This window comes from Trichomycterus rosablanca, chromosome 4 (genome assembly GCF_030014385.1).
Source record: "Trichomycterus rosablanca isolate fTriRos1 chromosome 4, fTriRos1.hap1, whole genome shotgun sequence".
NCBI lineage: Eukaryota > Metazoa > Chordata > Actinopteri > Siluriformes > Trichomycteridae > Trichomycterus > Trichomycterus rosablanca.
Window position 1 is genome coordinate 22,418,194 of NC_085991.1, and position 22,750 is coordinate 22,440,943.

The following is a 22,750-nucleotide window of genomic DNA, read 5'->3' on the forward strand; positions in this document are numbered from 1 at the left end:
GTGCACATTTAGCTGCCTAATACCAACTTAATAAAGCAATTAGCCACGAGAGACCGTGCGTTACTGCGATTTTATCACAGGGAAGGATGCGTTTCTAAAACGTCTTTCCCCGTGATAAAATCATAGCAGTAACGCATGGTCTCTAGTGGCTTATTGCTTTTATAAAACGGCGGTCAACATAAAATATAATAAAATACAACAATGTTCAATTTATAAATGTTTTTATTTACAAAAACACTTACAAAAAGCATTGTTCCGTGAAATCAGGTAGTCATTCACTTTTTCTTTTCAGTGGGGTATTAATATGGAATGATGTGAGGTGGTCATAGGTGTGCGTATTTTGGGGATTTTACAACGGCTTCGAACGCGGCTCAGCCAATCAGATTTTAGGACCGGAACTATCCGTTTTATCCATTTTACCATAGCAGCTTACCAAAGACTGACCAAGTTAAACAATCGTTCTAATCAACAAACTGGTATTGTTTGGACAGTGGTAGCCTAGTGGGTAGGGCTTTGGGTTATCAACTGAAAGGTTGAGAGTTCGAATCCCAGCTCTGCCATGCAGCCACTGTTGGGCCCTTGAGCAAGGCCCTTCACCCTATCAGCTCCAGGGGTGCTCTGCGATGGCTGACCCCAGCTTCAAAACAAGCTGGGATATGCAAAGAAAGAATTTTGTTGTACTGTACGTGTGTATATGTATATATAACAAATAAAGGCATAATGTTCTGTTCTGTTTAAATGTAAATAGTCTTTGATAGCTCAGTGGTTAAACTAGCAACTGGAAGATCTGTGGTTTCCCCACTACTGACCGGTTGTCACCGTCAGACCGATGAACAGGGCTCTTAACCCTCAGTTGCTGGTATTGTATTTGGGAACTTGCTTAAAACACTTCACCCTAAAGGAATGTTTACCTGTGCTCTACTGAAAATGAACACTCCCTACTAAAAGTGTCAGTATCATAACATTTTACTGATCAATGTTCATCATTATTTAAATACTAGATAAACAATATTAAAGTTTTACAAAGTTATGCTTACTTAGCATAATAAATTAAAACATAATGAAACTTTCCATTAACTAAGTGATGAAATATTTAAAGGCTTATACACGGACTAAGCAGCTTGTATTTCAGTTGATCGTCAGTGTGGTCACATGATCCTGCCTCTCACCTGCCAGTTAATCAGAGCTTCTTGCTGCTCAGTGGAAAGAGCGGTGGTTTAATTAGTGTCTGTACAGACGCTGTGTGATTGAAGGGGAAAGTTTGTATAGTTTAGAGTATTTTAAAACTTTCTGTCTTTAGTAAAATATAAAAAGCTTTTGACTGTTGTCGATGTGTTGGAATAATAGCAGCAAATTAGTTGGAACTGCGAAGGGAAATGTTACAGACCAGAACTACGAAAACATACAGGTAGGCCTAATTGCATTGCTTCACGGTCCGTGTACCTTTGGTAATTCGTTTTCCACTTTAATTCCCAAAGTTGAAAAACAAGAAAACGGAGCGTTATTCGTTTTTCGTTTTAAGATCACGGGTCGTATTTTAATTTTCCAAAATCAACATTTTTTATCAGTTCAACCAGAAATAAAAGTGCGAGCGCGTGCACGCACGTGTACACGCTTCATATAAACTGTAACTCAGGTACAAGTGTTGTCGGAGCAAAAAGTCATAATAACGTTACACCGCGTCCCCTGTTATATTACCGTATGGAACTCGATTCTCTAATACAGGCAGAACTAATCGTACATGTCACGGTGAAACTATTACAACATCTAATGCTTTTTTTTAATCAGCGTTCTGCTTATTATTTACCAAATAACTTTGTGAAATATATTTGATTGTTGTTGCTCCTTGTTTACTGCAGAGTTCGTGCAATTTTATTAATTTTGGATGTTTATTGGTCGAGAACAAGAAATAATATTGAATCGACTCGGTTAATGATTCGAATCTTCGTACTGAATCAGGAATCACGAGTCCGAGATCTCAATTAACCCGGATCCTAGGAGTCCTCTGATTGGCACTGGCTCTGAGTGCACGGAAAATAAGTGATATTTGAATGTATTTTCATGCAGTAAATCAATCGCAATCAAGATGTCAGTACAAGTGACTCAAGTGAACCGAATCACATCACTGAGTGACTCAGACTAACCCGAGTCCATAAAATGAACCGAATTTACCACCACTTTGTGACATGTACGATTAGTTATGCCTATATTACAGAACTGGGTCCTATACGGTAATAATAATAATAATAATGTAAAAAAATAATGCAGCATTCTTTTTTTCTTAGAATAACCCCCTATTCTTTTTAGGATAAACAGTTCTTGTGTGAATTACAAGGGCAGGAAAAAGTACGGCAGACACAAAAGTCAGAACAGGGGACGCGGTGTAACGTTATTATGACTTTTTGCTCCGTCTTCTCAACACTTGTACCTGATTTACACTTTATATGAAGCGTGTACACGCACATCAGCACGTGCACGCGCTCGCACTTTTATTTCTGGTTGAATTAATAAAAAATGTTGATTTTGGAAAATTAAAATACGACCCGTTTTTCAATTTCTGCTTAATTGTTATTTGATTTTTGATCTTAAAACGAAAAACGAATAACGCCCCGTTTTCTTGTTTTTCAACTTCGGGATTTAAAGTGAAAAACGAATTACCAAAGGTACACGGACCCTTCACGCGTTAAACACTTTATATCGATTTACGGGCAACATGCGTTTATTACCCCGCGTCTGTGCTTGTTTCTTTTTATTATGGGTGGTCGTATTTTTTTTAATATGAACATGACCACCAGTTTTGGCTGTATGTATAATGATTGAGCTCATTGATTGACAGAGTAAAACAGTAGTGTCACTATTTTTTAAATCAAACAAGCATCATCAGGGTCAATGTTTACTGGTGTTAAATACAACCGTTATTATTATATTCTGTTTTAATTCTATTAAGTGCAAACGACTACAGGTTGCCAATTGTTTTTGAAATAGTGGAGCGAAATTAAGTGTTTGTCAGTCGACCAAATATAAACTTTTATTGAGTTTACTTTATTGAGTTTACTGTCTTGTTGATTGGCCTAAATATTGTTGTAAGTTGAGTCTGACTAGAGACTGATTTATTTTAACTTCGATTCAGTACAAAACAGGGTTTTGTATGTTGAGGCTACAACACAATTTCATGTTTTACTTAAGATATAGTAATAAAGTACTCTGTCACGTGTTTTGAAACATACTATCTATGTATGGAAAAATTAAGATTTGTTGTAGCCTAGTGGTCAAGGTAAAGTTCCAATTATATATTGAAGATATCTGTAAAAATAGGTGCTAGTTGGTAACATCAGCATGTTAGGGTGGATGCAGAGACTCCTTTTGGCTCTGAACCTATTCTCACCTCATTTGCTGAAAAGCCTGTTAATGTCTTGCTTTTTAATGGTGAGATAAGCAGAGGGCAGAGATGAGAGAGCCAGCATAGATGAGAGAACCCAGGTGCAGGAGGGGGGCAGTGGACTGGCAGAGAGGTGCTAAAGATTGTCCTTTGTCTGTTCAAATCCGCAATAGAACTCATTTAGGTCATTGGTGAGCTGGCAGTCATTCATGAGAAAGGAAGCCTCTCTCACATTGTAGGTGGCAATCTCCTGGAGGCCTTTCCGAACTGAAGTCAGGTCGCTAGAAGCAATGTGGCTTTGACTTTATTGAGAATGTGCTGTCCAGCTCTGGCTACAATTGTAAATGTATTGTGTCCTAAGATGAAAAGAATTAGAACACAGGCTGTTAAGGAGCTGAAGTTTGAATAGGCGAAAAATCCAAATTGTCTTCCTACCAAAAGATCATATATTTTTTTTAATACATCATGGTTTAGCAAAATGTATGAAAATTCACTCATTTTGACCTAATTGTTACAAGGTTTTGTGTAGCATTTTGGTTTACAGCGAGTTCAGACATTAAACTTAAATCTAGGGCTGAGCGGTATGGCCAAAAATTTGTTTCACAGTATTTTGTAAAAATTATTATTCATTTAAATAGATAGTATGTATTTTATTTTGTATGGCTGTGATTCTATATATGTCTTTGCCTTATTCTATTTTTAAGAGTACATAGAATATAAAGCATTTTTATTTCATCATGTATATAATGAAGGTTTTGGGAACTATACGTTTTGCTTGGACCCACAAAATGACTAAATATGTGATGGTATGAATATGCATGCAACAGTTGCAGAATGTAAATATTTTTTTGTGCAAAACTACAACGTAAGTATCATACAGTTCCCTTAGTTCTCCCAGTATATCCCTTATACTTAGGTCTTGCTCTATTGTGCAACATGACCACAGATCTGTTGTTGGAAAGTGGGCAATTGTATAGAGTTCAGTGTTGTTGGTGTAACTTTGAAAAAACACTTTTTCGATCCGATAAAAGCGAATCTGCTTTTTAAAAGTTTTTTCTTGACTGTCTATAGAGAAATCATGTCCTTGCATAGGTGGATTGTTACTGCATTTGTAATGTTGTGACAGTGATGTGCAATATTAATCTACAACATTTTAAAATTTACATTTCTTAATTTTTGGGTTTTTGGATAAATCAACATTGTATGATTTATTACTGTACCCATACTGTAAGGTTCTTTTTCTGTAATATAGCATGTCACTAGGTACCTAAAACGTTTATTATATTAATATTGACATTTACAAGAACTAGGGCTGGGCAGTATGGCATCATTAGACTGTGCCCGGTGTTCCTGTTCTTTAGCATGTTCTCTACAATATATTTATATCATTTTTTTGCTGTGTAGAACTATTCTTCTGTAATACAGGTATAGTGCAGAGCGGTAGAGAGAACAGTGGCGACACTCCAATAGGGAACCATTGTAACGGGGCGGGACATTTTTCTGCGCAGCTTCCGGGTTGTGGAGCTCTGAATAGTTCCAAACATCCCATAGAGCCCCATTCATTTCCACTACTTATCAAACATTTTTAGCTGTATGTTGCTTTGTTTAAAAAAAAAAAAATGAATTTAATGTCATTAATATACTTAATACTGTTATTGTTTAGCATTTGCTCAGCACTAAATGTTACATGTTTATCTTAATTAATAGGTATAACTGAATTTAGCTTAGTCAGTTAAGCTAAATTAATGACACTACAGTCTTTTTATCTAAAATGAGTTGATTAATCAAGAGTCTTGTTACAGAAATGATCATAAAACATTAGAGCCATAATAAATCATGCTACTTTTACTTTCATACTTAGGTACATTTGAAGGTAAATTTAGTTTAGTACTTTAGTTTAGAGGTAAAGAGTATTTTTACTTTTACTACTACTTTTACTGGAGTAATATTTTACCTTGGATATCTCTACTTTAACTCAACTGCATGGTTTGTGTACCTTGTCCACCACTTACATTAGACAAAATGAACTAGTGCATATTCATAATGAATTCATTAATGTATTACATGTAGGAATAAATTATTAATCACTCATGAAATAAGACATGAATGAATGCTTTTTCATGTACCTGCACTATAGTGTTTTTGGTACGGTAGTGTGTTTATGAATCTGTTCATTCAGTGCAGGTACACCTTATGAATCCATCCACATGGCTTAGTGTTTAACCAAAATGATTATTATTATGAATAAGTGAAGGGAGATTAGTTTATGCAAAAAAACTAAACAAAAAAACTGTAATCTCTGTACTGTATATTGTATCTACTACTTAATGATATGGCATTATGTAATGTATGCTAATATAATGTACTGTTAACAAGAATGACCTATTAACAAGTCATTATAAACATCAATCTTCCACTTTATATACCAAATTGACATTAAAGCAGATGCAGTAAATTTAAAGGCAGTTGAAAATACCCAGAAATTGTACAAATGTGTATTATTTAGCGTTTAATATTTCATTCACTGCTGCCTGTCCCATATGAGAACATGACAGCGCCAGGTTTGTTTGGAACTATTGGAGGGTTACATGAACCACGTGACCACGTGGCAGCGAGATCAAGGAGTGTCGCAACTCTATCTACGGCTCTGGTATAGTGCATCGTACATGTCATTTTGTAACTATTACAACTAGGGATGTGACTAGAGATTGAAGGATCGATCGGCTATGTATCGAAATCAGCCGATTTTTAATGAAAATATGCGATCGGTCGATATTTCTTAAATTCAGCAGATCCGATCGCGTGATGTATAAAGATCACCTCCATGTTAAGCTTAACAGCACAGTGGATTGATCCAGACTTTGAGCTACAAAGCGCCAACCATCGCATCACCATTCGTCAACCATCGCATTTCACAACCTAAAATAAGATAATTAACGTTGTGCATCATACATACGATGCAATTTTGCTGATTTAAATATTTACTTTAAAAAGATAATTCAACCCGATCCCATCTGAGTCGATTCTATGAGCACAGATGAGAACAGGAAACGTTACAGAGCCAATCGGAGGCAAAAGTTTATTAATTACTAAATTCGTTAGTTCAGGATCATCTGCTCTGACTGACAGAAAACTTTTAGCTCCACAGGCAGAACGAGTCTGACTCGGTTACCGCTCTGTGGTAATAGCAGTTTAATTAAGCTTTTTAATGTAAGAGAGTCACACAAAATGTTCTATAATAGCTGGTGTTTATTTAAAACCACGACATTTAATTAATAACAGTAAACACGGAGAGATAACTGAGAAGAGAAACTTACGCATCGCATAAAATGAATCGACTCCTGAATCACTTATATCGATACTGTGAACAGAGCGTCTCTTGTAAAGACACACCGTTGCTTTTGTCACCGGTTTATCTTCACTGTTAGACCTGTTTTTAAGTTTTTTTCAGACTGAACTGGATAACATTAAACCTGCGTGTGTGTGTGTGTGGTCAGTTAGACTAATGAAATATGTATCCTGTGGGTGAAAAAATGAATTGCTTTAGTTTTAGAAGTAAAAAAAAAAAAATCTCGCAATGCCACGCCCCCTGGTCAGGCACTCACGCCCCCTGGTCAGGCACTCGCGCCCCCCAGACAAGTACTCGCCCAACCTCCCCCTCCCCCCGGGGGGCGCGCGCCCCACAGATTGAAAACCCCTAGTCTAAATATAATCATTACAGTATTGGCTGTATTTGTTTGATTTACTTTGTTTATTTACTGCTAATTTTGCACTAAAAATTGCATGGCTTTTCTGCTTGTTTATTTGATGTTGAAACTAAAATGTGGACCTAAATGCTGCCTATATTTGAAGTCTACATCAACTGAATAAACTATGCCACGGTATGGTGGTATATGAGAGATCTATACCGTACGAATAATTGAAGCCGGTATACCGAACGCATTGTCATACCACCGCGCAATACTTAAATCCAAAGAACATGTTCTTAGTTTTTTCAAAACGTGTAAGAAGTGTTCAGTTTGCCATCTCTTAACACTGTTGGAACCATACATAACACTTCGGGATGTTATTGCGGTCAGGATTGCTTACTATCTAGTTCATAACAGCTCTAGGGTTAGAAAAACCATTGTCACTAACCTTAACTGTATCCCCATGTTCTAAGCAATGATTCAGGTGGACTATGTAGGTGCTGTTTATTTTTTAAAATGTAGAATAAAGAAATGATTTATATGGACATCCAAGCTGATTTCACACTCATTAAGGTTTACATTTGCTATGAATTTGACCAGTTGCAGCATATTTAAGGATGTTTTACAGTATTTGTCACTTTTTAAATAATAAATGCTGCCCTTGCATTCTGGTAATTAAAAACAATTGGCCCTAATACTAATGAGTATTTATTCATGAGTAGTAATTAATTTTTGTATTTTCATTAGAAATTTTTAAATGTTTTAAGGATCATGTGATTTGAAAAGTTAATACTTGGTGTAATGAAACACTGTATTTTATGTTTATATTTCAATAGAACGGTTAGGTGGAGATTCTCATTTTTAAAACTTAAAATAAGGGAGAAACTTTTACTTAATAAAACTTTTTTGTTTGCTCTGTTTAGGTCTGTCAGTATTGTTCAATGTGTTCTTATATTGTTCTGAGATGTGATACCAGCTTTTACCACAGAGGGGCAAAATTGTTTAAAGCAAAATAACTTATTTTGTTTAAACCGATCACGGTTGCCTTGTCGTTTTACTTTTTTGAATAATAACTTAAGTCCATTTTCTTTCTAAATTCTAGTTTAGATGAATATTTTAGTAGGATAAAGGTTTGTAGAAAGGAAAAAGTGTGTCCGCGTTTCTGACTGGTCAGTTCATGAGGTCATCGCTCTTGCTAATCTTCCTCTTGAGTCTATTGTTGCTAAACGACGAGTTAGTTTTTAATGGAATGATTTGATATAAAACGTTTATTATTGATTAATATTCGTGTGTTGGATACACAGTAGGTGTTGGAAGCTAAAAACGGTAGTTGTCGTCCTCGTGTGTTGTGTACTGCTGAATGACTCTCCTTGTTTCCCCTCTGTTCCGGTATCGCTTCTCGGCCTTTTGGCTAAGATCAAGTGTAGTATCTGTTCTTATCAGTTTAATATCTGATACGTCCCCTACCCGGGGACCATATATTAAATTGATTTTTGGATCAGGGAGATGGAATAGGGGCTTGCTCCGTCCACTCCACGCATCGACCCGGTATTGCAGTGTCTCCGGGAACGGTGCACCCCTCTAATATGGTTTAATGAAAGAACATAGACGGAGAAACTGTAAATGTTTAACATTACACTAATTTTCACGGGCTTTGCTTGTTATTGTCTGCTGGTTTTTATTAAAACATCACGGATATGTATCACTGCTTTCAAAGTAAAAGGTCCGTACATCAAACGGACCACTAAAGTTAATAAATGATAAATAAGGTCAACACTAATGCACATAATAAAGTGAAACATGTAGGGTAAATATTCAGATAGTTTTGTATTTGTATTTAATAACAATAAGGTTGGACATTTAGTCAAATGCAAGTCCATTTGCATCCAATCTGATTATTCTGCATCAAGAAATGCAACCTGGGACTCTTATGTAAGTGAAACTCGTACAAAAATGCTAACTCTATTTCAAGAATGCTGAAAATTCATGTACTGGGACTCGTGTGTTGGACTGCTTGTTTTACCACTATCCGTCACACCAGTATTTTTCTCATTAATGTCTTACTTTGTCATAATTCTTATGTAGTCCCTAATTCTAGTAGGGACTCGGCGCTATACTTGGACTTTAATCCGTTTGTCATTTTAAAATTACTTAGATTCCTTTACCTGTGGTGGAACATCATAGAGAACTTAGTTTCGTCTGTTATAATGCGTGCGTTTAATTGGACTTTTATTTTGAAGTCTGCTCCGATGCTGGAGCCAGATTCCCTAAGTTTATACGTTTTAATTGTGTTTAAATGATCTGATTTAAACCGAGAAATGTAAAAGCTTTCCGTTATACTGCCTGAAATTACTGATGTGTTTTTGCCGCTGGTTGCACGTCTGTATATTTATTGCACAAGAGAACAAATCAAACTGAAACCATCAGCACTCTCGTTAAATATACGGAAGCAGTGCATGATGGGAGGTGGTTCAGAATGGTGTAGTTTTGATTAGATAAAGGTAACAGCAGAGTTTTGTACAAGAAATGCAGTCAGTGTTCATGTGATGCAGTAATGTAGTGTGTGTGTGTGTGTGTGTGTGTGTGTGTGTGTGTGTGTGTGTGTGTGTGTCTGTGTGTGTCTGTGTCACCATGAGTGTGAACGCTGTGTGTTGTGGTGCCTCTGCTCCGCGGTGCGTGTAGAATTCATACTTACCTGGCAGGGGAGATACCATGATCAAGAAGGTGGTTCACCCAGGGTGAGGCTCAGCCATTGCACTCCGGCTGTGCTGACCCCTGCGAATTCCCCAAATGTGGGAATCTCGACTGCAAAATTTCTGGTAGTGGGGGACTGCGTTCGCGCTCTCCCCTGATCTAGATGGTTAATGAAAGATAATTAAGTGTATTCATTATATGGATGATGGATGGGGGAGAGATCCGATTTGCATTGAAGTGTTCTAGAGCAGGGGAACGTAGTCTCATGTGTCCAATATGTTCTTGCTGGTGACCAGATAGAGTTTTCATTGTGCTTTCATGGGTCACAGATTCTTGTAATGATCAAATTAAATGAAAGACTATTTGTTAGTAATCAGGTAGGTCTGTTACATTTTGTAGTAATTGATCCATCATTGACAGTGTTGTGTAATCTATGATTTTGCCAATCTCGCTCACCAGTTATAATCCTGATGAATATGATTATACTTCACTAAATTAAACATACACACTTCCCTCTGAACTCGGTGGAAAAAAATATTTAGCTTCGTACTTGCTTGAATGCCTTCTATTCGTCGGTTTAATACCATGCAAGTGTTCTAACAGAATTAGTAAATATATGAAAACGCCTGTCACTTTATTCCTAAGTGTATGTACTAGTGGTGGGTGATACTGCAAAATTTGCTATCGATCCGATACCCAGCAAATACAGGACCAGTATTGCTGATGTCGGTATAATAATTAAGGTAGATGCATCATCAAATCTGAGCCATATTATATGCAGCATTTTGGTTCAATTCCAGTAAATGTATTCATTTAAATAACATGTTTCAATTGTATAAATGTATTATATCAAGGTCTTAGCGTAATTTATACTTTTTGAGTCGACTAAAGTAACAAATTATCAGTTGCACTCTCTCCGTTTCTGTAGCTCTGTGTTTTCTTTCGCATGATTTTTCATATGCTTTTATAAATTTGTTGTGTTACCACTGTTTTGTACAGCCTTTTTACAAATTGTAAAACAGCTTGCCGTTGTTTCATTTTCAGCTCAAGAATATCCTGCGTTCTTGACTGGACGGACTCTAAGAGGTTCCTTTTATTGTATTTGTTGTACATCAGTTTTTGCGAGGATGGTTTCATTTCAACTACAGCATGGGTGAAATACAGCCACGATAAAGCATGGTTTGTAGTTAAAGTTGGACAGCTTCAGAGAGAAAAGGGGGCAACATTCAAAAGTTCTCTACAAGGAGGCCAATTACAAGCTGGACACATGGATTTAAGCAGCTAATAAGAAATAGCAAAGCTAAACAGCCTTATTGTCGCTAGCGACCCAACTTCAGTTTGGAATGGTCTCGAACAGATTACCAACTACAAGGTGAGAGAGTCTCTCTTTCTCCTGGCCAGATTACCAACGACCTGAGATTGCAGTTTTAAACAGACAAAGGTCAATCATTAGCACCTCTCTGTCAATTCACTGCCCTCTTCCCCCACCCTGACTCTCTCACCTATCCTGGCTCTCTGATCTCTGCCCCCTGCTCATTTCACCATTAAAGAGCAAGACAGTAACAGGCTTTTCAGCAGGAAAAAGGTGAGTATAGCTCTGGGGTTTCAAAAAACATCTTCCCTGTAAGCCAGAGCAAATTATCTTAAGGAATGTATACTTGTGCACTATTAAAATGACAATTTCATGCTTGAAGTGTCAGTATTATATATGTTACTTAACCATGTTTATCATCATTTAAATACTAGATAAACACTTTTAAAAAGCAACTTGAAGGAACTTTTGTTGAAAAATGTTTAAAATCAAAACATTGTACAAAATTATGCTTATAAAATATTTTGAATGCTAAAGGCTTATACACAGATAAAGCAGCTTGTATTTTAGTTGCTCATCAGTGTGATGATGATTATAATAATAATAATTTACAATGTCAAGGACGCTTTACAAAAACAATAACAAATAAACAAAAACAAAAGGAAAGGAAAAAAACCTCTAAGCAGAGTAATGGGAAGTGCACAGAAAAGTTTTTAGTTGAGTTTTAAAAGAAGAAAGAGAGGAAGTCACGAAGTGATGGTGGAAGAGAATTCCAGGTGTTATAGATGGAGCTATACTAATAATAAATCTAAATGTCATCAGCATAGCAGTGGAAATTAAGCCCATGATCTTGAATAATCTGGCCAAGAGGAGAGCTATATAAGATAAACAGGAGGGGACCAAGGACAGAACCCTGAGGCACCCCTTGTGCTACAGTAGCTGTGGATGATGTGTGTGCACCAAAGGAGATGAAGTGGTGTCTGTTGGTAAGATACGACTGAAACCAGTGTGGTCACATGACCTTGCCTCTCACCTGCCAGCTAATCAGAGCTTCATGCTACTCATTGGAAAGACGCCTGTGTGATTGAAGGGGAAAGTTTGTATAGTTTAGAGTATTTTAAAACTTTCTGTCTTCAGTAAAATATAAAAAACTTTTGAATGTTGTTGTGTTGGAATAATAGCAGCAAATCAGTTGGAACTGTGTAGAGACCAGAACTACAAAAACATGCAGGTAGGCCTAATTGCATTGCTTCACGTGTTACAATCTTGAGTGAGTTAAACACTTTATATCGATTTACACTCTTCACATTAGTCGCAACGTGTTTATTACACCGCGTCGGCTTTTTGTGTGTGTTTCTTTTTTTAATAGGTGGTCGTATTTATTTATGAACATGATCACCCGTTTTGGCTGTATGTATTATGATTGAGCTCATTGTGTTAAACAATAAGTTAAACAGTAGTGCCACTATTTTTAAATCAAGGAAGCATCATCATCAAGCTGCATGGTGCTGGGCTGTGAGTACAGGTGCCTTTAGAGGACATCAGACTCTTGTGCCACCCTCATGGAGTCTGTTTTTGACAGTTTGTTCAGAAACATGCACACCAGTAGCCCACTGGCGGTCACTTTGTAGGGCTCTGGTAGTGTTCCTCCTGTTCCTCCTTGCACAAAGGAGCAGATACCGGTCCTGCTGCTGGGTTGATGCCCTTCTACAGCCCTGTGCTCCTCGTGTAATGGCCTGTGTCCTGGCATTTCCTCCATGCTCTTGGGAGACACAGCCAACTTTCTTGTGACGGCATGTGTGGATGTGCGATCCTGGAGGAGCTGGACTACCTGTGCAACTTAAAAGGGCTGCAGGTACAGCCTCATGCTACCAGTACAGCCTCATGCTACCAGTAGTGACAAGGACACTAGCAAAACGCAAAACTAGAGAAGAATCAACCAGGAAGGATAAGCAGAGAGTATTTGTCTGTGGCCACCACCTACAAAACCGTTCCCTTTTAGGGGCCTGTCTTGCTGTTGCCTCTCGCCTCTCGAGTTCACCTGTTGTCACTTTAATTTGCACCAAAGCCGGTGAACTTGATTCACAATTGCTTATGCTTCCTAACTGGGCAGATTGAAATCCCTGAAGTTTAACTGACTTTGTGTTATACTGTGATGATTAAGTGTTCCCTCTTTTTTGAGCAGTGTAATTCAGAACAGCTCTAGGGTTAGGAAAACCATTGTCACTAACCTTAACTGTAACCCCATGTTCTAAACACTAATTTAACTATGTAATTATTGATTTAACTATGTAGATACTTTTTATTGATTTATTCTTAAACTTTTTTTTAATTGCCTATATGGACAACCGAGCTAGTTTCACACTAATGCCAAGTTCACACTACACGACTTTGCAAGTGGTCAGGTTGCTGCACAGTTCACACTACACAACTGGATCTCTTGTAATCGGGAGTCTCAAGTCGGTGTGTATTTCACACTACACGACTGATCGGCGATAGGGGGTTACACACTACACAATCCATCACCAACTGGAATCGCAGGCGAGCTTCTCTGGTTTCCCAAACTACGTTTTGTCACAAAAACAAACGTGAGAAGTGAAGTTAAGTTTAATGATACCACATCCAAAAATGCACGTCAACAAGTAGCGAGTAATCAAAGTTGTTTGTGCATAAAAAAATCAAAGAGAAAAATAAATGAATCCGACGTGACCAGCAGGGATTGTTCTGTTCTGTAGCGAGTTGGAGGTTAATAAATATTTGTTTGTAATTCAGTGTTGGTATTATGGTTTGGCGTGGACGATAAGTTCACAAATTGTAAAATTTGTGTGCCGATGTATTCTGATAGAAACTAGATATAGTAGATACAGTAGTGTTCAAAAAAATAGCAGTGATTTTTTTAAAAAGTGAATAAAGCGCAAAATCATTGTAATAACTTTTATTTCCATAAATGCAAGTGCACTGAAAATACTAAATTTTCAATTTTAAATCAAAACATTAACAACATTTAGCCAGTTTGTGTTAATCCTTTACAGAAAGTTAAGAAAAATGAATATTAGGCTGTTCAAAAAAATAGCAGTGCCAGCATTTTTCTTTAAATACTTAAAAAATTTATCTATAAACTGAAAAAGATGTTTGAGGTTTCACTTTACTTTAAATTACTGAACTAATATTTAATGGCATAACAATTGTTTCTGCATTGCAAATTGTTGTTGCATGGAGTCGACCAACTTCTGGCACCTCTGAACAGGTATTCCAGTCCAGGATGATTAGACGACATTCCACAGTTCTTCTGCAATTTTGGGTTTTGCATTAAAAAAAAAAGAACATGTTTCAGATATCAGAACACAAGCTCTCTATGGGATTGAAGTCAGGGGATTGGGCTGGCTTGTTTGTCTGTAACCAAGATGTTTTGGGTCATTGTCATGTTGAAACCACCATGCCTTACACAGTGTACTTTGGCTTGAATTCAGTGCTTGGGGGTCGTCTGACATACTGTCTAAGGCCACTAGACCCAAAAAGAACAATGTTGCTTCCACCAGTCCACAAAATGTTGAGCCATTTCTCCAGTCAATGTGTTCCTTGGCGTATTTGAACCCATTCAGGACACGTCTTTTTCTTAACAACGGGACTTTGCAAGGAGTTCTTGCTGGTAAATTGGCTTCACTTAATCATCTTCTGTACTTACTGGGAACTTCAGATGTTCTTTGATCTTTTTGGAGGTGATCACTGGCTGAACCTTTGCCATTTTGGCTATTCTTCAATCCATTCGAACAGTAGTTCCACGCTTCCTTCTGCATCTTTCAGGTTTTGGTTGTCACTTCAAGGCATTTGAGGTCATTTTAGCTGAGCAGCCAATAATTTGCTGCACTTCTCTGATTAAAACGTTGATTGTAGATGGAAAAACATACAAAGTACGCTGTTCATCAGAACAATGTCTGGAACAACCCATTTTACCCAGTATTTCAAAAGGAAACGTGCTTTGACCAACCTGTGCAACATTTGCCACCCTCCTACCTTAAATAAAGGCCAAAATTGACACACGTTCTTCTGCAGAATGAATGATTTTACCAGTTGAACTCCTCACTGCTCAATGCTTAGATTACTCAGAATGAGTGGCATGCATGTCCTAATTGTTGGGTTTGTTTTGTTTTCATTACTCTACTACACTTTCCAGTAAATTAAAACGGTGATTTATCAGGTTAATGATGTTGGACTGCTATTTTTTTTTTGAACACCGCTGTATCTCTCCTCAGTCGCTGAGTGTTTGCCGAGCCGCTCGGATTGAGTTATTTAGTTCACACATAGCAATTGAGTTAGTTTTGGTATTTTCATTTTTAAAATTTAAATGTTTTAGGGATCATGTAATTTGAAAGGTTAATACTTGGTGTAATGAAACACTATGTATTATGTTTATACTTTAATAGAACTGTTGGGTGCAGTTAAAACCTTTTCTAAACCTAATTAATTGTTTGCTCCGTTTATTCTTTCAAAAATATTGTTCAATGTGTTCTTATATTATTCTGAGATGTGATACCAGCTTTTACCACAGAGGGGCAAAATTGTTTAAAGCAAAATAACTTATTTTGTTTAAACCGATCACGGTTGCCTTGTCTGTTTTACTTTTTTGAATAATAACTTAAGTCCATTTTCTTTCTAAATTCTAGTTTAGATGAATATTTTAGTAGGATAAAGGTTTGTAGTAGGGGGAAAAGTGTGTCCGCGTTTCTGACTGGTCAGTTCATGAGGTCATCGCTCTTGCTAATCTTCCTCTTGAGTCTATTGTTGCTAAACGACGAGTTAGTTTTTAATGGAATGATTTGATATAAAACGTTTATTATTGATTAATATTCGTGTGTTGGATACACAGTAGGTGTTGGAAGCTAAAAACGGTAGTTGTCGTCCTCGTGTGTTGTGTACTGCTGAATGACTCTCCTTGTTTCCCCTCTGTTCCGGTATCGCTTCTCGGCCTTTTGGCTAAGATCAAGTGTAGTATCTGTTCTTATCAGTTTAATATCTGATACGTCCCCTACCCGGGGACCATATATTAAATTGATTTTTGGATCAGGGAGATGGAATAGGGGCTTGCTCCGTCCACTCCACGCATCGACCCGGTATTGCAGTGTCTCCGGGAACGGTGCACCCCTCTAAAATGGTTTAATGAAAGAACATAGACGGAGAAACTGTAAATGTTTAACATTACACTAATTTTCACGGGCTTTGCTTGTTATTGTCTGCTGGTTTTTATTAAAACATCACGGATATGTATCACTGCTTTCAAAGTAAAAGGTCCGTACATCAAACGGACCACTAAAGTTAATAAATGATAAATAAGGTCAACACTAATGCACATAATAAAGTGAAACATGTAGGGTAAATATTCAGATAGTTTTGTATTTGTATTTAATAACAATAAGGTTGGACATTTAGTCAAATGCAAGTCCATTTGCATCCAATCTGATTATTCTGCATCAAGAAATGCAACCTGGGACTCTTATGTAAGTGAAACTCGTACAAAAATGCTAACTCTATTTCAAGAATGCTGAAAATTCATGTACTGGGACTCGTGTGTTGGACTGCTTGTTTTACCACTATCCGTCACACCAGTATTTTTCTCATTAATGTCTTACTTTGTCATAATTCTTATGTAGTCCCTAATTCTAGTAGGGACTCGGCGCTATACTTGGACTTTAATCCGTTTGTCATTTTAAAATTACTTAGATTCCTTTACCTGTGGTGGAACATCATAGAGAACTTAGTTTCGTCTGTTATAATGCGTGCGTTTAATTGGACTTTTATTTTGAAGTCTGCTCCGATGCTGGAGCCAGATTCCCTAAGTTTATACGTTTTAATTGTGTTTAAATGATCTGATTTAAACCGAGAAATGTAAAAGCTTTCCGTTATACTGCCTGAAATTACTGATGTGTTTTTGCCGCTGGTTGCACGTCTGTATATTTATTGCACAAGAGAACAAATCAAACTGAAACCATCAGCACTCTCGTTAAATATACGGAAGCAGTGCATGATGGGAGGTGGTTCAGAATGGTGTAGTTTTGATTAGATAAAGGTAACAGCAGAGTTTTGTACAAGAAATGCAGTCAGTGTTCATGTGATGCAGTAATGTAGCGTGTGTGTGTGTGTGTGTGTGTGTGTGTGTGTGTGTGTGTGTGTGTGTGTGTGTGTGTGTGTGTGTCTGTGTGTCTGTGTGTGTCTGTGTGTCTGTGTGTGTCTGTCACCATGAGTGTGAACGCTGTGTGTTGTGGTGCCTCTGCTCCGCGGTGCGTGTAGAATTCATACTTACCTGGCAGGGGAGATACCATGATCAAGAAGGTGGTTCACCCAGGGTGAGGCTCAGCCATTGCACTCCGGCTGTGCTGACCCCTGCGAATTCCCCAAATGTGGGAATCTCGACTGCAAAATTTCTGGTAGTGGGGGACTGCGTTCGCGCTCTCCCCTGATCTAGATGGTTAATGATAGATAATCGAGTACTGTCATTCTTAGTTTGACCTCTATTTAAACTTGCGTAGTATAAATCAGTGTCCGATCCTTACTTGTGTGGTTTCAGATAGAGTAATATGTGTGCATTCTTGGGACAAAGACTAATGTAATAACAAATGAAAATGTAATAGACCTACCTGATTACTAACATTTACTTAATTTTAATTTAATTGTTTGACAGTGCTGTGTAAACTAAAGCAATAAGCCACGAGAGACCGTACGTTACTGTGATTTTAGCACGGGGATGACGTTTTTGGCACGACTCGAAGCGGAGTGCCTAAAACTTCTTTCCCCGTGCTAAAATCATAGCAGTAACGCACGGTCTCTTATGGCTTATTGCTTTTATAAAACGGCGGTCAACATAAAATACAATAAATACAACGTTTAATTCATAAATGTATTCATTGTGTATAAACTTACAAAAAGCATTCTTCCGCGACGCCAGGTAGTTTGATTAACAGTGTTGCTAGGCAACATGAAGGCGAAAATAACATTAACTTTTTCTATTCAGTGGCGTATTAATATGGAATGATGTGAGGTGGTCCTAGGTGTGCGTTTATTGGGGATTTTACAACGGCTTCGAACACGGCTCAGCCAATCAGATTTTAGGACCGAAACTATCCGTTTTATAATCAGATTTTTGCAACTTTACTTACCAGTTTATAATCCAGATGGGGAGATTATCATACTTCTTGTAATCAAACGTACACCTTTCTCTGAACTCGGTGAAATTATTTTTTTTTTTGCCTGAAATCTGTCTAGTTTTCGTTTCTTTCGAGCCACTTAATGCTCTCCAGTCATTTGTGTTTTTTTAATACCATGCAAGTGGTATTAAATACTAATATTAATTCATAAAATTGTATATACAGTGTATCACAAAAGTGAGTACACCCCTCACATTTCTGCAAATATTTTATTATATCTTTTCATGGGACAACACTATAGAAATAAAACTTGGATATAACTTAGAGTAGTCAGTGTACAGCCTGTATAGCAGTGTAGATTTACTGTCTTCTGAAAATAACTCAACACACAGCCATTAATATCTAAATGGCTGGCAACATAAGTGAGTACACCCCACAGTGAACATGTCCAAATTGTGCCCAAATGTGTCAATATTTTGTGTGACCACCATTATTATCCAGCACTGCCTTAAACCCTCCTGGGCATGGAATTCACCAGAGCTGCACAGGTTGCTACTGGAATCCTCTTCCACTCCTCCATGATGACATCACGGAGCTGGTGGATGTTAGACACCTTGAACTCCTCCACCTTCCACTTGAGGATGAGCCACAGGTGCTCAATTTGGTTCAGTTTTCGAAGGGAGGGGATCATGCTCTGTTTCAGAATGTCACAGTACATGTTGGAATTCATGTTTTCCTCAATGAACTGCAGCTCCCCAGTGCCAGCAACACTCATGCAGCCCAAGACCATGATGCTACCACCACCATGCTTGACTGTAGGCAAGATACAGTTGTCTTGGTACTTCTCACCAGGGCGCCGCCACACATGCTGGACACCATCTGAGCCAAACAAGTTTATCTTGGTCTCGTCAGACCACAGGGCATTCCAGTAATCCATGTTCTTGGACTGCTTGTCTTCAGCAAACTGTTTGCTGTCTTTCTTGTGCGTCAGCTTCCTTCTGGGATGACGATCATGCAGACCGAGTTGATGCAGTGTGCGGCGTATGGTCTGAGCACTGACAGGCTGACCTCTCACGTCTTCAACCTCTGCAGCAATGCTGGCAGCACTCATGTGTCTCTTTTTTAAAGCCAACCTCTGGATATGACGCCGAACACGTGGACTCAACTTCTTTGGTCGACCCTGGCAAAGCCTGTTCCGAGTGGAACCTGTCCTGGAAAACCGCTGTATGACCTTGGCCACCATGCTGTAGCTCAGTTTCAGGGTGTTAGCAATCTTCTTATAGCCCAGGCCATCTTTGTGGAGAGCAACCATTCTATTTCTCACATCCTCAGAGAGTTCTTTGCCATGAGGTGCCATGTTGAATATCCAGTGGCCAGTATGAGAGAATTGTACCCAAAACACCAAATTTAACAGCTCTGCTCCCCATTTACACTTGGGACCTTGACACATGACACCAGGGAGGGACAACGACACATTTGGGCACATTTTGGACATGTTCACTGTGGGGTGTACTCACTTATGTTGCCAGCTATTTAGATATTAATGGCTGTGTGTTGAGTTATTTTCAGAAGACAGTAAATCTACACTGCTATACAAGTTGTACACTGACTACTCTAAGTTATATCCAAGTTTCATGTCTATAGTGTTGTCCCATGAAAAGATATAATGAAATATTTGCAGAAATGTGAGGGGTGTACTCACTTTTGTGATGCACTGTATATACAGTGGTGTGAAAAAGTGTTTGCCCCCTTCCTGATTTTCTGTTTTTTTGCATGTTTGTCACACTTAAGTGTTTCGGAACATCAAACCAATTCAAATAGTAGTCAAAGATGACAGAAGTAAACACAAAATGCAATTTGTAAATGAAGGTGTTTATTATTAAGGGAGAAAAAAAATCCAAACCTACATGGCCCTGTGTGAAAAAGTGATTGCCCTCTAAACCTAATAACTGGTTGGGCCAACCTTAGCAGCAACAACTGCAACCAAGTGTTTGCGATAACTTGCAATGAGTCTTTTACAGCGTTCTGGAGGAATTTTGGCCCACTCATCTTTGCAGAATTGTTATAATTCAGTTACATTAGAGGGTTTTCGAGCATGAACGGCCTTTTTAAGGTCATACCACAGCATCTCAATAGGATTCAGGTCAGGACTTTGACTAGGCCACTCAAGTCTTCATTTTGTTTTTCTTCAGCCATTCAGAGGTGGACTTGCTGGTGTGTTTTGGATCATTGTCCTGCTGCAGAACCCAAGTTCGTTTCAGCTTGATGTCACGAACAGATGGTCGGACATTCTCCTTCAGGATCTTTTGGTAGACAGCAGAATTCATAGTTCCATTTATCACAGCAAGTCTTCCAGGTCCTGACGCAGCAAAACAGCCCCAGACCATCACACTACCACCACCATATTTTACTGTTGGTATAATGTTCTTTTTCTGAAATGCAGTGTTACTTTTACGCCAGATGTAATGGGACACACACCTTCCAAAGAGTTCAACTTTTGTCTCATCGGTCCACAGAATGTTTTCCCAAAAGTCTTGGGGATCATAAAGATGTGTTTTGGAAAAATTGAAACGAGCTTTAATGTTCTTTTTGCTCAGCAGTGGTTTTCTTCTTGGAACTGTGGTGTCTTTTGTCGTGGTGAAGCACTAATGAGGAATGACAACTCCGTTGACACTAACTCATGTTTAATTAAGAGGTTTATTCAAAGAAATGAGTAGTGTCAGTACAGACATTTCACGATTATGCCCGGAGGAAGGCAGCCGATTCCTTCTCTGCCTTCTTTACGCCAACCTCAGGTTTAAATACCAGCGATTTACATACAGCACATCTGTTTCCCCTTTGATCTCTCAAATACTGAGAGAGAGCTAAGCCCTCCCCTGGTAGAATATATACATTGAACTAAAACCCCATTCTAACCCTTAGCACCAACCTCCGTCTTATGCTGGACAGGCCTCCCCATCCTATCATTGGGAACCTTACAGCTTTCCATACATTTAAGAGTGTTTCCTCGGGACAGAGCCTCACATAAATACATTCCATATGTCCGTCCATAGGAATGTGTCTCTGAGGGGCACACTGACCCCCTCTGAATGCCTTCTACAGAATTGTGTTCCCTAACAGTGCACATATGAATAAAATACACATATGAAGTAATATCTTGTATATAAAATACACCTCATTCCCCCCTTTGAGGCTAATCAGTCTCAAAACTCAAGAGAATAACATAATTAATAATGGTTATAGACATAACATAATACCTGTTCCTCCCACCTATATGTGTCTCAACTTAAATTTAGCACTTAGCAACTTTTATGGAATGCGGGAGCGAAAAACCAGGCGGTATCGTCCTTCCGAAATGTCCATCAATCAATCAGTCAATCTAGACAGGAAAAAACTCACTCGCGACCCCTCTGCCCAGGCGGCCACATATTGTACTCCAGTCCAATTTTCCCCAGAATCTAAAGGAGGAACTATTATATTTGAAAGGATCACATCCAACTTTACCCCAAACTAAAAGTGGAACTATTATATTTGATAAGATTATGATTTTAGCAAATACATTTAAAAACCTCAGAAAAGAAAATTAATAATGTCGAAAGACCAACAGGTCGACCCTTCGAATTGATCTATTGGACCTTGTTCCTACCTATCAATCAATCTGTCCCTAACCATCGAGAAACAAACAAAAAACTCTGAGGTCCCCAATGTACTTACCTCATAACTGAACATTCTTCATTAAAGACTAATACCCCCCAAAACAACATAATATCATATTAAGTACTCATATAGTAAGAATATCTATCATATCTTAACAAGAATATCACTCATAATACCAGACTACAATTATAACTCACACATCTATTTGCATAGTATAACATAAGAAAGACATAAGAATGTATCACACTGCAGCTCCTCAGCAGCATTGACTCTCCATGTGACTCCATGTAGTCTTGATGATGTATTGAATCTTGACATTCATCACAGAGTCCTTGTTCTGAGTCTTTCAGTCCATTCTTATTGTCCTCGTGTGAGCTGTATGAACCCCTTCAGCACATCAGGGTCCTTGAATAATCAATCACCCAGAAAGTGGTCTCCCCCCTTTCATACTAGAAGGAAAGAAAGAACACCAACCAGTATCTTTTGCATAAACAACAGATGCAAATTGAAACTCCCCTTTTTGGGTCCACACCCTATTTTCATAAAGCAACGCTTGCTTCAGATTTGTCCTACTTTTTTGCTCATTAGGTTGTTTCAAATTATTCATTATCCACTAACAGACCTTGTCTAACAGCAACTTCACTGCTATTTCAGTTACATAGATATCTTTTCCACAACAATCATTCAAAATCAAAACTCTCCCAATATCATCAGGCGTAACCATCCTTTCTGCCAAATTAATTCTCAACACTTATGTATTGTAAACTCAGACGCGTCCACTATAAGTCATACTCAGTTCTTCTATCACCTGTTGACACTAAAGACAATCCAGTCAACAACATATGCAATTCATTATTTATCTCTCATACTGCATTAACCC

The 22,750-nt window shown here is 38.1% G+C and overlaps 4 non-coding genes across 4 annotated transcripts; all 4 read left to right on the top strand.

The window, feature by feature from the left end:
• Window positions 1–8,459: 8,459 nt before the first annotated feature.
• LOC134313232 (U2 spliceosomal RNA) lies at window positions 8,460–8,650 on the top strand. Its single transcript, XR_010012122.1, has one exon. It is a non-coding gene; the product is annotated as a U2 spliceosomal RNA (small nuclear RNA).
• A 1,105-nt stretch (window positions 8,651–9,755) lies between these two features.
• Window positions 9,756–9,919, top strand: LOC134313093 (U1 spliceosomal RNA). Its single transcript, XR_010011991.1, has one exon. It is a non-coding gene; the product is annotated as a U1 spliceosomal RNA (small nuclear RNA).
• Window positions 9,920–16,028: 6,109 nt separating this feature from the next.
• LOC134313233 (U2 spliceosomal RNA) lies at window positions 16,029–16,219 on the top strand. Its single transcript, XR_010012123.1, has one exon. It is a non-coding gene; the product is annotated as a U2 spliceosomal RNA (small nuclear RNA).
• A 1,145-nt stretch (window positions 16,220–17,364) lies between these two features.
• LOC134313095 (U1 spliceosomal RNA) lies at window positions 17,365–17,528 on the top strand. Its single transcript, XR_010011993.1, has one exon. It is a non-coding gene; the product is annotated as a U1 spliceosomal RNA (small nuclear RNA).
• The last annotated feature ends 5,222 nt before the right edge of the window (window positions 17,529–22,750 follow it).